Source organism: Dinoponera quadriceps, unplaced genomic scaffold (assembly GCF_001313825.1).
Source record: "Dinoponera quadriceps isolate SergipeBrazil2010 unplaced genomic scaffold, ASM131382v1 scaffold1782, whole genome shotgun sequence".
In the NCBI taxonomy this organism is placed as follows: domain Eukaryota; kingdom Metazoa; phylum Arthropoda; class Insecta; order Hymenoptera; family Formicidae; genus Dinoponera; species Dinoponera quadriceps.
Genome location: NW_014555947.1, coordinates 1,718,997 through 1,734,164, shown reverse-complemented (window position 1 = coordinate 1,734,164; position 15,168 = coordinate 1,718,997). Strand labels below are relative to the sequence as shown.

The 15,168-nt window shown below is 48.2% G+C and overlaps 1 protein-coding gene across 9 annotated transcripts in view; it reads right to left on the bottom strand.

Annotated features, from left to right (window-relative positions):
* The window catches only part of LOC106746090, a 259,684-nt gene that overhangs the window by 54,979 nt on the left and 189,537 nt on the right, over positions 1-15,168 (bottom strand). The gene's annotated exons all lie outside the window — the stretch shown is intronic.

Genomic DNA, 15,168 nt, shown 5'->3' with positions numbered 1-15,168 from the left:
TCATTCTCGACGCCTTCGAATTTCCCCCCCCCCCCTTCCCCTTCCGCCCCTCTCTCAAGAGTCCCCATCGTCTCGCTGTATTGATATATCGTGGTGCTCGGATTCGCGTTACATCTCGGAATCGTTGATCAATGTTACGAGAGCGCGGCAAGGCCGCGAAAGAGCGCGTCGCGCCTCGTGAAAGGGACAGTTCCGGCCGTATCGGCTTTCGACTCGGCGCGGATTATTGATTGTCCGCGAGTTCCACGTTTCCCCGACGTAGCGACCGCGTCGTCGTCATCCTGCAGTTCGGTGTTGCATTATGCCGAAGAAACAGCCGACGGTTCGAGTCAACGTTTCGGCTCTATGTTAAACTTTTAATCCTACCATATGGTAGGAGCTAAGACAGCAAAATAGGTTTGATTTCGATTATAATGATGTAATTTGCCCATATTTTGGCCCTGATGGTAGCTTAAATGCTCGTTTTAGCGTCGAAATAGGTTGCTGAAGGTGGCATGAAAATGAAATCTATAGAATTAAAAGTGTTCAAGAGACAAGTTGATAAGTGTCATTATTGTCAAATGCAGATTTTTATTAGTCTATAAATATTGCAAAAAAATATATATATATCTTATTCGAATAAATATTGCTTAAGCTCATCATAAGCATCAAATTTACCCAAAATATATTTTAAATCCTAGTTTAGTGTTCAATTAATATCACAAAGTATTTTGTAACCTGATGTGCGAAAAGAAAATTCTGATCTTTGTGTTGTTTGTTTGTTTCCCGATTTTTCGATATTCCGAAATTAGCTGATCAGAGAGTCGGCCACCCTACTTATAGGCTATCCAAGCAGGCACAAACTACCCTTAAAAGCGTATCAGAATAGTATCAAAGTTTCGACTCGGAAGTACGTATGATAAATTCGAGCCGAAATTCACATCGATTCGAAGTGAAGCGCGAATCACGTTAGCCCAAGTTTCAATCGCGATGTCGATCGTTCCTTTGCTCCGTCGTGTTGACATTTGATTATTATTCGTCGCGATTAATTGTTGTCTCTCGACTACGATGTGCACAATTCATGGAAGGCATTAGAATATAAACGACGCGAGACGACCGCGGAATCCGCGTGCGAGCGCTCGATTAGAATGCAAATCGCGAGAGGACCAACCCCCTCATGGCACAGGCTGCGTTTTGATAGCGTTACCATGGACGAAGCAAGAAGGCCCTCTTCTCTCTCTCTCTCTCCCTCTTTGTTGTTTCGAGGCCGCTTCGGCGAGGGTGGATCTCGCCGATGAATCGATGCTAACGGCGCGTGTGATACGAATCTGCATAACTAATCGTCGCCCTTTGCGCGACGTTTTTCGGGCCCCGAGTAACGTCGTTAGGCATCCTTTGAGACACAAATTCGCCGTGAACTCGATTAGCGGCGACGCACAGGCAAAGACGTCGTGAGATATTGCGTATCGTTCCATCCGCTCTCGCAGCTGACGCATGTGTCGGCGTGCGCGCAGTTTTTGTTTGCGAGACGCCACCCCCGCCGGGGAGAAGCAGTCTCGTGAATTTCAAGAGAGCGCTCTCCAGAAGTTTCTCGCAGTGAAATCTCGCGAAAAACGAAGGGAAAGTGACATTTTCACTCGAAGCGACAGCGGAAATATTGGACTAAAAATCGAGCGAGAGTAAACGTTTCGCTCAAGCTTGGAGTGGACTCCGACTCCTAACGAGTGAACGTTTCTGTCGATCAGAGTGAATCTCAATGGGAAAACGGTGAAATACAACGCTCATCGGTGAAAATATTCACTTGATGATTCAAGGTGGAGGATTTGGTACGAATGATGAATCGAATCCGAGTGAGTTGATGGTCATTCCACTTTTCGAGTGAAATTTTGCTCCAAGGTTTTAGAAAGCGAGATTTTTTCGCCGGGCTTCACGAGAATATTTATTTTCTGTCGCGTTATCGGAACAATCGGTGTTTTTTCACTCCTTCGAGAATAAATTAAAGTCAGAAGAAAATGATTTAATTTCCGAGTCGCGTGAAAAATGACATCCGTTAATCATGTGACGAGATTTCGTGTTTTCTTGCGGGAACCTGTGGCGGATATTTACCCTCACTGTACTATTCATTATATTTTTCTCACAGACGAAAATACCGAACACTTTTTTCCCAGCGCGGCGGCGCCCGAGCTCTCCGTGCTGATGTCCCGCGATTTTCCTTTCCCTGCGGAAAATTCCACGTCTGAGAAAAACACAGGGCTCTAATTCGCTTTTCATTCGCGGCGACGATCGCGATGTCGCGCGGCGACACGAATGTCCCCATATCGAAATGAAAATCCGCCCTGTCCCCTCTTCCCCCGACATCAGCAGATCCCCTCGCGCCACCTCGGTTCGCGAACGCGCTTATTTCTCGGAAAAAGCACCGGCGGAAATTACAAGCGCGCGAGAATCGCGGTAATGGCGAGCGCGCGCAGTTTTACAGCGGTGTACTCGCCCCGCGCGTCCGAGAAGTAAAAGGAACCCCCCTTAACGACCTAATCCCGCGAAAGTCGCTCCCGCATACGTACATCCGAGCCGAATGTCGGCCGCAGGAATATTCCCACATGATAAAAACAGAGGCAATTTGCCAAAACGTCGGCTTGATGGCTGCTCGGCGCGCTCTCTTCTCGCAGACAACCCCCGACACGAGGGTTACGTCGCGCTCAGTACTTTCGGGGGTTTTAGGGGGGGTTTAGGGCGGTTTAGGAGAGAAGGGAAGACGCGGGAGAAGGCAGGCAGTTGCGCGGGGGATGGCAGGACGGCTGAAGGAAGCCCGACGATACGTCGACGAGAACTTACGGGACGAAGTGGAGTCTGCTATCTCTCTCACTCTCTTTCCTTCTCGTCTTCTCGCGTTCCTCTCTCACGAGAGAAGGGTCCGGGATACGCGAGCAGGACACGGCGGGATATCTCTCGCAGGAAGGAAAGTGGGATGTAAATTGCTCGCACGTACATTAGTCATCATCACTCGCAGCCCTCACCTCAACTTTGTTCGAGAGAAGTGCCGGTCGACCCTTGTCCCGTCTCTCTTTGCTCCCTATCCTCCCTCTCTCCCTCCCACCCTCACTCTCGTCAGCGAAGGCACTCCTCTAGCCTTTAGCCTTTTCCTCATCCGCCGCCGCGTACCGTCATCTTCGTCGACGTCGTCTTCCTGCCAAGCTCGCTTCTCCCCGTCGTTACCACCCCATCGACCGTCTATTTCGCCCTTCCCCCCCCCCACCCCGCTCTCAACCGGGTTTTATACTTGCATCTTCGCGGCGCCTTGCTCTCCGTANGGGGGGGGGGGGGGGGGGGGGGGGGGTTACGAGGAAACCGGAATAACTAGAAACTCAAATAAGAGTCTGACCTTCTCCGACTTTCTGAAACGGCGTCTGGTTTGTCATTATGTCTGCTTATGTAGAGCTTCTACAATGTGACGAGTTTAGGAACATTTCCCTGAAGATTTCTCCGACAGTCTTCATTCCGCCGTTTTTGAACAAGAAAAACTAGACCATATAGGGATGTTGTGATACTACTGATATAATACTGATATCGATATTTTTTTCTCAATATCATATATTGTATCGATTTTCTTTCGATATTTGCACTCATATCAATACTTTATTTCAACATCCTCCTTTTTTTACTAAGTCGATCTTCAAAATATCATGTATTTTTGCTTCATGAAAATTAGTATAACATGCAACATACCTTATTGGTATCGATACTTTCATGGTATCAGAATATCCTTACCATATCAGTAAGAAGTGGCCGAGATGACCAGGCTCTTACTTGAGCAGCCCTAAAGGAAACCGTTTCGTAACGCGTGCAGTGATTCTTCGCGAGACTCGCCTCGGAGGCTCTCTCGTCCCGGACAATCGATGCGCTTTACGCGTCGTCTGCGTCGTCCATCGACGAAAGAGAACCGCGCCCGTTGCTGCTCGGCGTACAACGTTAATTTATTCGGCGTCTGCGATCCGCGTTACCGTGGCTTCCCGTCCCCGGGAAACGGTATTTCCCTTCTGTCTCGGCGTTGCCCCCGCCCGCCTGCCCGCCGCTCACGGCGGGTAAACGACGCTTGTCTAACTTCCATAGAAATACATTTCGCCGTAGGAAGGGAATTGCTAACAAGTTGCGCGGGGCTGGGCGAGAAGGAGGCTCCCGTTGGAAGTTTCCTTTCGCCCCGATCGTCCTCGCCACGAACACGTGGCGTTCTCTTCTGATCTGCGCTTCTCAGACGAGCTACATCCGCGTCAGGCTTTTCAGGAGATATTAATTTACGAAACGTTACGGACTTGAAACCCGAGACTCGGAGAGGATCGCGACGGATGATCGAAATAGAGCGGTGACAGAGCGAGGTGAAATCGCCGGGGCATTTTGTTCAGGTTCTCGAGAAATTTCTCTCTCTTAACTCTCTAATCTTCTTCAAAGTCACTTGAAATTGTCACTCAAGATTTCCTTCCGCGTCATCTTTATATATTTAAGAACGCTTAAATCATAATATTCTAATCCTTTCCAGTTTGTTAGGTGAAATAGTTGCTATGAGAAGAAGCTTTTTGATGCTTGCGGCGCAAACATCGACATTATTTGGATATAAGAGCAAATAAATCGTGGATTTATTGTATATCATTAAGCGAATTTTCAAGACAGTTTTTTGCTTCCCCCGAAAACTTCCGATTTTGTACATATCGCTTCTTAGCCATCGACCTTCGTTTTTATTTCGGCATATACATATAACGCATTAATTCATTGGCGCTTTGAACATTCTCTGGCGATTCGACGAAGAGCGCTCATTAACGTTTCTATTTTCGAAATACAGCTCGCGATGAACAAAGATCAATCAAAATAAAAGACATCGGCCGTAATGAAAAACGAACGTGGGCTTTTTATCGAATCGCCGAGAAATACTTCACGCTTCCTTCGACATTTTCATCACCATCGTGCTGCGATTACAAGCCTCGGCTTCGTATTTTCTAAGGCTGACTCGGCTCGGCACAGCGGCGGTCGATTAATCGTGATTGACATGAATAATTACCGAGAGCAAATGCGACCTTTACCTCGGCGCTCTTTACCTGTTTCCAGGTGCAAACACAATGTTAATTAAGCGCTCGCGGCGGCGCCGCGACGCAGCAAAAATCTCTTCATTATAAGTTTCGTAGCGACGGAGAGAAGGACGGAGGTACGGAGCTGCGGCGGGATCGTTTTCTTCCTCCGGGACCTCGCCCAGGATACCGTCTCGTTCCGGGGCGAGCAAAGAGGCACTCCGAGTAGTTTCGAAAGCAATTACGATTTCCAGAAGGCGGACAACGTAATTGAATATTACGCGGGCGGAAATCGCCTTTCTCTTCCTTTTGCCGCGTCACGGAGGAAGAGAGCGGGAGTGAATGTACGTGTATGAAAGGGAGGGAGGGAGAGAGAGAGAGAGAAAGCGTGAAATTCGACTATAAATTTCGAAATTTTCCGGCAAGACGCGGGTAAATCGGTGTCTATGAGCGCGACGACGACGGCGTGTCTCTCTCTCTCTTTGAGGTCTTTTATTAAACGGTGTCTTGCCGAAACCGCGCCGCTAAAGCATGCGTGGCGATTTGCATTTTATGAAAGAGCACCGGGCCGACGGGGCGCGGACTACCTCGAGCTTACTTACGGAAGTGCGCAGTGTCTGATGCGCTTTCGATAGACGCGGCATCCCGCGGGGATGCACCGTCTAACTTTGCGAATATATTCTGCACTGCGCGCGCGCCTCGGCATCAATTTTAATGTTCATCCTCCGCGACATACGAATCTCCGACCTTCTCTCGAACGAACGAGAAGCGCGCGAGCGGCATTCATCTCCGAACTCGGAGGAAAATCACAACAACGCTTATACAGCCCCGTTGTTATCCTTCAACGTCCTCCGCAGATTCCCGTTTCGGGCGCACAACTTTCTTACGGTGATGTAAGAATTACCGTTCCATCGCGGCGTTTTACGGGTTAAATGTATGCCGAGGGGGAGGGAGGGGGTTTCGGGCTTCTTCTCCGGGCTGGAAAGACTGCGTCGAGAATGAGGAGAGGGTGAAAGTTTCCGTGAAGGTTATCGTAGCGCGAAATTTTAATCCACCCCTCGCGTCCCCCGCTTTCTCGCATTTCCCTTCATGGGCGGCGCTTTCTCTCGCGCAGGGAGACGTGGAGAGAGAGAGAGAGAGAGAGGAGGCGGGCGGATAAGAAGTCGCAAAACGGGAAACAAAGAATATTAGCGCGATTAAGCGGGAGTCCTGCGGCGTATGCGCGGGGTTTTCCTCTCTTTCTCCCTCTTTCTCTCCTTCATTCCGGGCCCGAAATGGGGTTGTGTGACCTTCTTTCATGCTCTCCGCAGGAAGTAACGACCCGGAGGAAACGTTTGTCGGGGCTTTTTCGGCCGCCGCGCCGACCCTCGCGCGGGATGGAAAATTCCCGAGGAACTTCGAGACCATCGTCTAGACCGGGGAAGTGGAAAAAGTAACGAGGACACATCCTGCGGATGCCGAATTAGAAACACGAACGGGGAGGAGAGGTTGCGTTCGCGATCTCTTTGAGGAAACATCGGGCGAAGGCGCGCTGAAGATTCGCGAATTTTCCTTAGAGATTCCCGCGCCCGATAATCTCCGTCACGCGTCAAAGGAATTGACGGGACCGAGCTTACAAACCCTCGGCGCGCAAGCTGTTTCCGGTTATTCGCGCTTGGCTCGATCTACAGGGTCCTTTGAGCGGTAACTTTCGAGGAGGGTCGCTTCATCGACAGAAAGGCATCCAAGTCTGTGGTTTCTCAATCGTGTACGAAGTCCGAAGATTCGCACGAAGTGTGCAGGCTTGTTGCGCGAGTTGGCATTTTTATACGCGTAAAGAAAATAACTTGCGCGATAACTTATCTCAGTAGCTGATTCGAGCGGAAAAGCTAATCTTTTCAATGTTACTGCTGAAAGTTCACGATTAAGAATAAAATAGCTCACCGCGATATCAAAAGAAATTATAGTTATTTTCGATCTCGTCTATACTCTTTGTATGGTTTTAATCACAAAAATGGTAGTAACAACATGCACGTAAAGATCAGTGATACAATAATAACTCTTAGTAACTTAGAATTCAGTTAACTTAGAAAACGGTTCTTCCGACATAATTGTTCACTATGACGATTATATTTATAAATACGAAATATTTTTCTCTCAATGCATCGGCCCGAATAGCTAAGATAATGGCAGTTGTTCCTAGGTATCTCATCTCATACTATCTATTAATATAGAATATATCTCGCATACATCAATATAGTATAATCTCATACAGTGATACTGTATATATTTCACAACAGCATGGCGGATTCAGCTAAACGCCACTGTTATTTCCGATAGCGAATATTTCTTACTGTGTCGCCTAAATTGAAACAGCTAATAAATTTAACTTCGCCAGCAACGACATTCGCTGCCCCCATTTCAAGGAAACACTATAACTGCCACGACTACCATCTCAGCCCCTTTTGCTAATCCTTCTCCTGCTTGCAACGTAAGACCACCTCATTCTTCAGAGATTTCCACGCCCGTCGGGTCTCCGACGACCCGGCCAAGTTCGCTCGACAAGCCGCCGGCAGGTTCGTCCAAGTCCCCGAGATACTTAATCGATAATCGCGGCCGCGTCTCGCGAGGGAAGAGAGAGAGAGAGAGATTTTCCCCGGAAAGCCCCGTCGTCTCCGGCTGAACGGGGCGACTCCCGCGGGAATGAATGACTGATGAGGATCTGTCTCTCTCGCCGGGGCTCACTCCGGGCGCGGCAATTCTAAGATTCACTTTACGACGACGGCCGAGATAAATTGCGGTCGCATGCAAATATCAGCGATACGTCAACGCCGTGAGCGCGCCTCTTCTCGCGCTTATTATTGTCCGCTCACGTCATTATGCGACCGGATAATTGACACGGCTGACATGGCAACGCCGGCGAACGTGTCGCGAAATTATCTCTCGTGTAAGGATGTCGTGGTACTACGAAAAAACGCGATCAAACGAGACTCCAGCGATAAGCAAATCGATTGATCGCGGCCGGGAATTTTAACCCTCTGATTTACAAGGGTGTACTTCGTGTAAAACTCGAAAAAGGCCACGGTGGCGCTCTTCAGCTTTTAGATCATCTTTTAAATTAGCAGTAACGAGTTTAGATTTACATTTAAAATCCCAAAGACGCTGTCGCAGGTTTTCGCGAGTTTTATAAAAAATCCTGAACGGCGTCTCTGCAACACCCTTGGAGCATAAAGAATTAACACGGCAGTTTTATGTTCTTGACAATTTCCCGAGTCGAAATTTCAGTCCTATTTTAAGCCTAATTTAGTTCTGCTCTCTAAATTTCTTGGAGCGAGTTGGAGTGGCAGTATTTTCACTCGCTCGGAGTGAGAACTCACTCCAAGCGAACGAAAATACTGCCACTCCAACTCACTCCAAGAAATTTACCAAGTACATTAAGTCTTCAAAGATCTTTTATTATATTCCTTTGATGCTACGAATGAGAAAGTTATTGCCGTTATCTCCATTTGAAGGCATAATGCAGAACTAACATTTAAATTCTAGAGGTCCAATTCCGATTAGTAGTATTAAAAGAGTACTTATTACGTTCCTTTGATGCTACAATTAGAAGCTTATTTTGAACTGAACGATCGATTGAAACGTTCGTTCATCAGAGTCAAAATCCGCTCTAAGTAGCTTCAGTAAAACAATCACTCTTGCGATTTCGAATGGCAGTATTGTCGCTTCGAGCGGAAACATACTGTCAGTCTTCACTTGTTCTCGAGTGAGATTCCACTCCAAGAAATTTAGAGAGCACATCGGACAGCGAACTTCGCTCAAAGATTCGCTCTTTCGACACTATTATCGTCTCTCGTGTCATTTCAAGAAACTACCGACATCCACGCGCGGCCGAAGCGACATTTTTCCGACTCTTATCCGCGTGTTTTATCCTTTCTCTTTCCCCTTCTCTGTCTCTTGTTCGGCGAGAAGCCACGTCTAGATGAAAGCTACGTCGACACGAAGGCACGAGGCGCGTGAAGATCCTCGCAGTTAGCTAACGGCTATTGTTCGTCTCAGCGAGAACGTGTCTCGCGTCGTTGTCTCGAGGCGAGTTTTCGCGGCTTTAAACGAACGCTCCGTTTTTGCCAGCGCCGAAGGCTACGATTAATATCGATGCGTCGTCGGCGTCGTCGTTCTCGCACTCCGACCCTCGGAGCCTGCCGGGGTGGAAAAGCCGGCGTCGCGACGGCGCCACGCGGCCGTATACGCGCATTGACAATCTTCGCGCCACCCTTACGATCGCCCGATACATTTTCGTGCGCTTATTGTTACGACTGTCGATTCGCCCGCAGATTCGCAGTCGGATCCGCGGCTCTTTCTCTCGTTCCTACCTTCCCCCCGCCTCTCTCTCTCTCTCTCTCTTTTCTCTCCCGTTTCGACGGTCCCGCCTGTGGTTTTTCCGAACTCCGCGTCTGACGGTATTATCGATATACCGAGGCAAATCGGCGGCAATATTGCGGCAATATCAATCCGATGTTACGGATGATCGCGAATACCGCAGCCACAATAGCACGGAATGCGATCCAGACGCGAGCGCGGCTGAATCGCACACGCGCCGTGTCTCAGTCGCCGCCGGGATTATCCGAGAAGGTGTAATTATGATCGCCCTTGACTCTTTGCACTCTCTAATTAATTCAACGCTTCATTCCAGCAACTCGATGATGAAGTGAGAAACTGCCGGCTCTAAGGAGGGAATACTCGATTCTATCGTAGTGCGTTGACCTCTTCAAAGATGAATTTATTACAACATGGAAAGAGAGAGAGAGAGAGAGAAGCCGATTCTATTTTAAAATGACATGAAAATATGATATCTGTCGGTCATACGATGAGCCTTCTCTTTTCCTTAGTGTGAGATTTTGTAATGAATATTTATTCATAGTAATATTCATTGTATTTTTCGTTTCCCTCGTATTATTCGTTGTATGTCGACAATGTTTGAATAAAACCAGAAAAACTAGGCGTATAGGCAACAAAGTATCAGAAATTCTCTCTTCTTCTTGTTGTGGAATTTTGCAGATAATATTTATTAATGCTCGTTATATCTTTGTCGAAAATGTTTGCGTTAAAATAGAAAAATTAAGCGTATATATACGCACAATTAGTTACCAGTATTCCCTGAAAAGACTAATGTAAGCGATAAAATCAGAAAGATTCATGTCGGGTTGCTGGATTTCCGAGCGTAAAAGGTTAATGACTCCGCAAAATTACTTCTGCGAACGTTTCCACGAACGGGCCTTTCCGTGCATTAATCAAATTTTCAGGTACGCACGCGTGCGTCGGGAAATCGATTTGCATTTTCGAGCGTAATTTATACACGTTCCCAGTTTCTATCGAAATTATATCCTAAATTATTAGGCGCAGGGAAGTGTCGAAGTTGCACTGCGTAATTTTTCGATCTGCTGTTTGCGCTCGTCACGGGGAGAGGGGAGAAGGGGGGTGACGAACTTCCGCTTTATTATTCCCCCCCTCCCCTCAAACTTTTCGAGGCGAGCGCGCATCAGGCAAGTAAAAGCGTTTTTCGCTACACATTTCACGCTCTCTTGAATTCTTGGCCGGATGCGCCGTTCGTCTTTCCGGCGACCCCAACTTTTCGTGCCTCTCTTCTGCCTTTTTCTCTTTCTTTTTTCCTCTCTTTCCCGCGATCGCCAACGCGGCGCCATATTTATGGTAAACGAGGACGCAGACGAGCTTTCGAGTCGAGCATCGCCGATGCAAACCTCGGCCTCGGTCACGATTTTGAGTCGTGACGCAATTCCCGAAAGTCACGTCGCGCAACTTTTCTAATAACGCGCACTTCGCCTCTCGCCGAACGCGTCCATCTTAATTCTCTTCGCCGGCGAAATGCAAATACCTCCGCTCCTCGGGTTCGCCCGAGAAAAGGCTGCGGAGCCGCCTTGTGATTAGACCCGTTCACCGGCTGCAATGTTTTCTTTCGCCGCTAATGACATACGTGATCCGAGGCATTGCTTCTCCCTCTTTCTCTCTTCCTTTCTCTCGGACAAGCTATCGGATCGCGTCGTCGGCAAAGAGACTCGGAGCACGGCGATTCAGCGACCACGCGCGAGTAAACCCGGACAACAACGACGACGAAAACGACGGTTCGCGTTGGCAAGCGCGCCATTCAATTAAGTTTATCTGTGATCCTCTCTCTCTCTCTCTCGGATAGGACGACTAACGACACTCCACAGCCGGAGGAAACGTATGAGCGTACGTGGTGTCCTGCCGAACTCGAGGGTTGCGTTCCCCCGCGGACGACCACGTGGCATACTTGCTCGTCGCGGGGATGGTACAACGGCGTGCCGTAATAACGCGCTTACTTCGCGATGCCCCCGCGCAGTTATGCGCGCGGAGACGACCGTAACGAGAGACGTAAGGCCGAGGATTAATTAGGTTTATATCTAGCCGCGACGCAACCGGCCCCTCCGAAACGAAGAACCTCGTAACCCCGGGAATTAATTTCCCGTTTATTAACCCTTAGCAAAAGTACACGAGGAGAGAGGAGGGGAAGGAGGAAATGGAGTACCAGTAAATCGTCGAAAATTTTGTTATCTCATTACGGGGTGGAGGAGGGAGAGAGAGAGAGAGAGAATAAAAGTACAAGGTTGAAGACGGTTTGCCCTTTGCGCACAGTTCAGGTTAATAAAGCCGCGCTCGCGCGAGCGGGGCTCGAAATTTTATCTCCTTTCGTCCATTAATCCTCGAGGAAATTCTTAAGAGCGCGCTTTACGCGGCCGGAAAAGCGTGATTTAAAATTCGATTAAAGTAACCGTGCAAACTTGGCGCGCGCGCTTGTCTATTTATCCCCTTATCTATACCGTTTTATTTGCTCGTTTATAAAGCAACGGCGGGCAGCAACTGCAGGGGGATTCCCTCTCGCGCCAAGATTAAATAAATGCCGCGAAGTGCGGAAGTTGGAAAAACACGTACGTCTACCTGGCTCGCCGGCGAGCCCTCGGCGAAGCGCGCCCAACTCCGCGGGAGATACTTTCCGCCGTGAACGATGTTGCCTTCGATTTTCATTCTCCGTTCTTCGCGCGAAGTTAAAGAAGTTGAGATATTTTTTCAGCGAGGCGGACCTTACCGTCCGATGCCTCGGGCGACTTGCGAAGGAGAAGAAGCGCAAACAGTATTTCGTTGCGAAAGGGAGCGGCGGGATAGAAGAAATTGTCGTGTTTTTTCATTGCAATAAAGTTTTACACGCTTTTATCGCACGAATGTTCCGTTCTTCACGGCGACACGCGCGGTCTGACGATACAAAGCGTCAATCATTCAGATGTATTAGATGACACGCAATAATAATTCTCCTCGCGATAAAGATCGAAAGACCGAGAGGAGAAATACATACGCACGTGAGCGGCTCCTATATCCCATAAATGGTTATATGGCTTATATTTCCGTTATGCGACAGTCTCCTCTCTCTCTCCTATCACTTCTCCTTCCCGTCGTACAATACGAGAGTCCATCTCGGCAGGATATCGTCCTATGAGGAGGCCATCGAATTTCCAGAGCGGCCGTAAAGTCGCTTTAAAAGCGATCCCGCCTTCGCCTCGCCCTCGTCGGTCACGACCCACTTCTGTGAGATATTTACGGAATATCCGACAGACGAGCCAGTGCCACGATAGCGGTCTCGTGTACTAAGAATACGCAAATCGTCTCTAACCGCGAAATTCACCATGCGAATTCTGACAACGAATTGCGATCAGCGAGCAAGTTCAATATATTTCGAACAGAGAATACAAAAGTAGAATTTGTAATATAACAGGATATAATATAATTATATGTAACATAGATATTTATAATTCTTTATAATAGGTTAATTTTTTTATTATTCAAACATGGATTAACATTTATTATCGTCTTTCTCCATTAATGTTTATAATACAAAAATCTTGGCCCGTCTGATTTGTCGTCGACTTGTACCACTTGCTCGGGAACGATTTTGATTGTCCGACTTATTGTTGATTTACCCTACTTGCCACCTAATTCAGCTGAAGGGAAGAGACCAGCTGAAGAGACCGTCCGTGTTTCACGATTCGCAATGGCGCAGTAGTGTTTGCGTTTCTACGGCTAAACAGCGACGGGTCTACGCGCACTGCCTCGACCAAAAAGATAACGGTCGGATTCGTTTTACAAGCTCACCGTTGTTTATTCCGCAGAAATACAGTGGCACTACTCGCCCACTCTCCGTGTCTCACCCTCCCTCCTCTTTCGATTTTCATCCCGCTCATCCCACCGGCACTACCACAGACGAGCACTGCCGTCGTACGTCCGTTTTATGAAACGATCCGGTGTTGACTGCGGCGATATCTTACGCAATCCCGCCGTTGTTTGTTAATACGAGCCGGACGTCATTCCGGATCCGGTTGGAAGTCCTGTCCAAACAAGGGCTTCGTAACGGAAGTGTAATATTCTTCCCTTCGCCGAGAGACGACGCTAAGACTCGCCGGGAAAAGGGAGAGGTGGAGCCGTTTTGTTCCATTCGCCGGGATATCGAACAAGTGAAACAACCAGCGAATAAGTCGGACCAGCGCGGCCCGTCTTAAAACTCCCCTTCCCTCCTCTTCCCATGCTGCTCCCTGAGCCGTTGTTTTTGCTGGTGCTTCCAACCCTCGGCCGGTCGGCCGTCGGTTTAGGGTTAATGGAACGCACCGCCGCAAACGGCAGGAAAGTTTAGGAGCCGTTTCCGATTGCAGGGAGGGAAGGGGTAGCGAAGAGCGTGCCCGCGGGGGGTGGCGGGTCGCCTCGCTCGACGCTTCGCCGAGCATATCGATATTTAAGGGTATCCGGCCCGGAGTCCAGCCAGCCGGGAATAAATCCCGACTCGCGGCGAATTCCTCGGAAAGTATAACAGTTAACGCGATCGGATTTGCGTAATGTATTCAGAGGGACTATGAATAATTCATGATGTAAGAGACGAAAAGTGTGTGTGCGCGCGCGCGCTCGCGACGAGCTCTCCGAGTTTCCCCGCGGCTTTGTTACGCGTAATTTGCATTTTTGGGAAACAGCGATTCCAGAGTCGAATCGAAATTCTGACGCTACCTTGATGCTCTCAAGGACAGCTCGCGCCTATTTTAGTGGCCTATGGATGAATAAAAATCTATTTTAATGATACAGAGAAAAAATGCGCTAGATTCAAATAATTACTCCAATACTCTTTAGCAAATTTTTATTTGGATTAATTCTTACTTGAGTCGAATAAATATTTTACTTGAATAATTTATTTGGAAAATATTTTACTTAGGTAATGTAAATATTATTTGATCGGAGTAAAAATTTTCTAAGTAATATCGGAGTAATTATTTACTTGAATCTAGCACCTTTTCTGTGTACACCTGTTAACCTTCTTTTCTTGAATTCTTAGTTCTACAATGAGGGAAAAAATGTCTGAAAAACAAAAAATATTTATTCGGTGGATACCAATAACAGGGGGACTTGGGAACAGTGTCTCTTTCATATGCTCCTAAAGCGATTTATATATATATATCTTCTGACGAAAAATAGAATTTACAGAAAGACACGAAACGACGGAGATTGAGGACGGGGCTCGCCGAGCGTGCGAATTTACGGCGCAATCCCGCTCGACACGCTCGGGGATTCGAGGAATACACAATCGAGAGAGACTCGAATTGTACACTTTCGAGCCAAGCATTCCTCCACAACGCGCCCGCTATTGCCGTCATTAATTAGCGACAATTACGGCAATCGCGCAATACGTTTCTCCGCGCTCCAAGTCGTCCGGTCCCTTCGCTCTTCTTCCATTCTCGCCCGTGAAATGGAATATAATCGGACAAGATGACGCGATGCAATTTCAGAAAGTAAAACTCGGAATGCATTCGTATGCGGAATAACTCGGAGGCACTCTTCCTCTCTCCCTCCCAGAGCAGACAAGGGCTTGGCGAAATGGCGCAGGCAGCCGAGGCGCTGTCATGCCGGAATAAAAGCTCCTCGGTTATTGCCTGCTTATTGCGCTGTTTTGCATGCTGCGGCGTCTAGGGATCGCATTTCCAACGTGAAGCGTGCCCCTTCCTTCCTTCTTCTTCCTCTACCGTTGTCGCAACAGGATCGCTTACAGGCGTGCCCCCTCATTGCCCCGAATCCGCGGATATTCGCGGCTTTT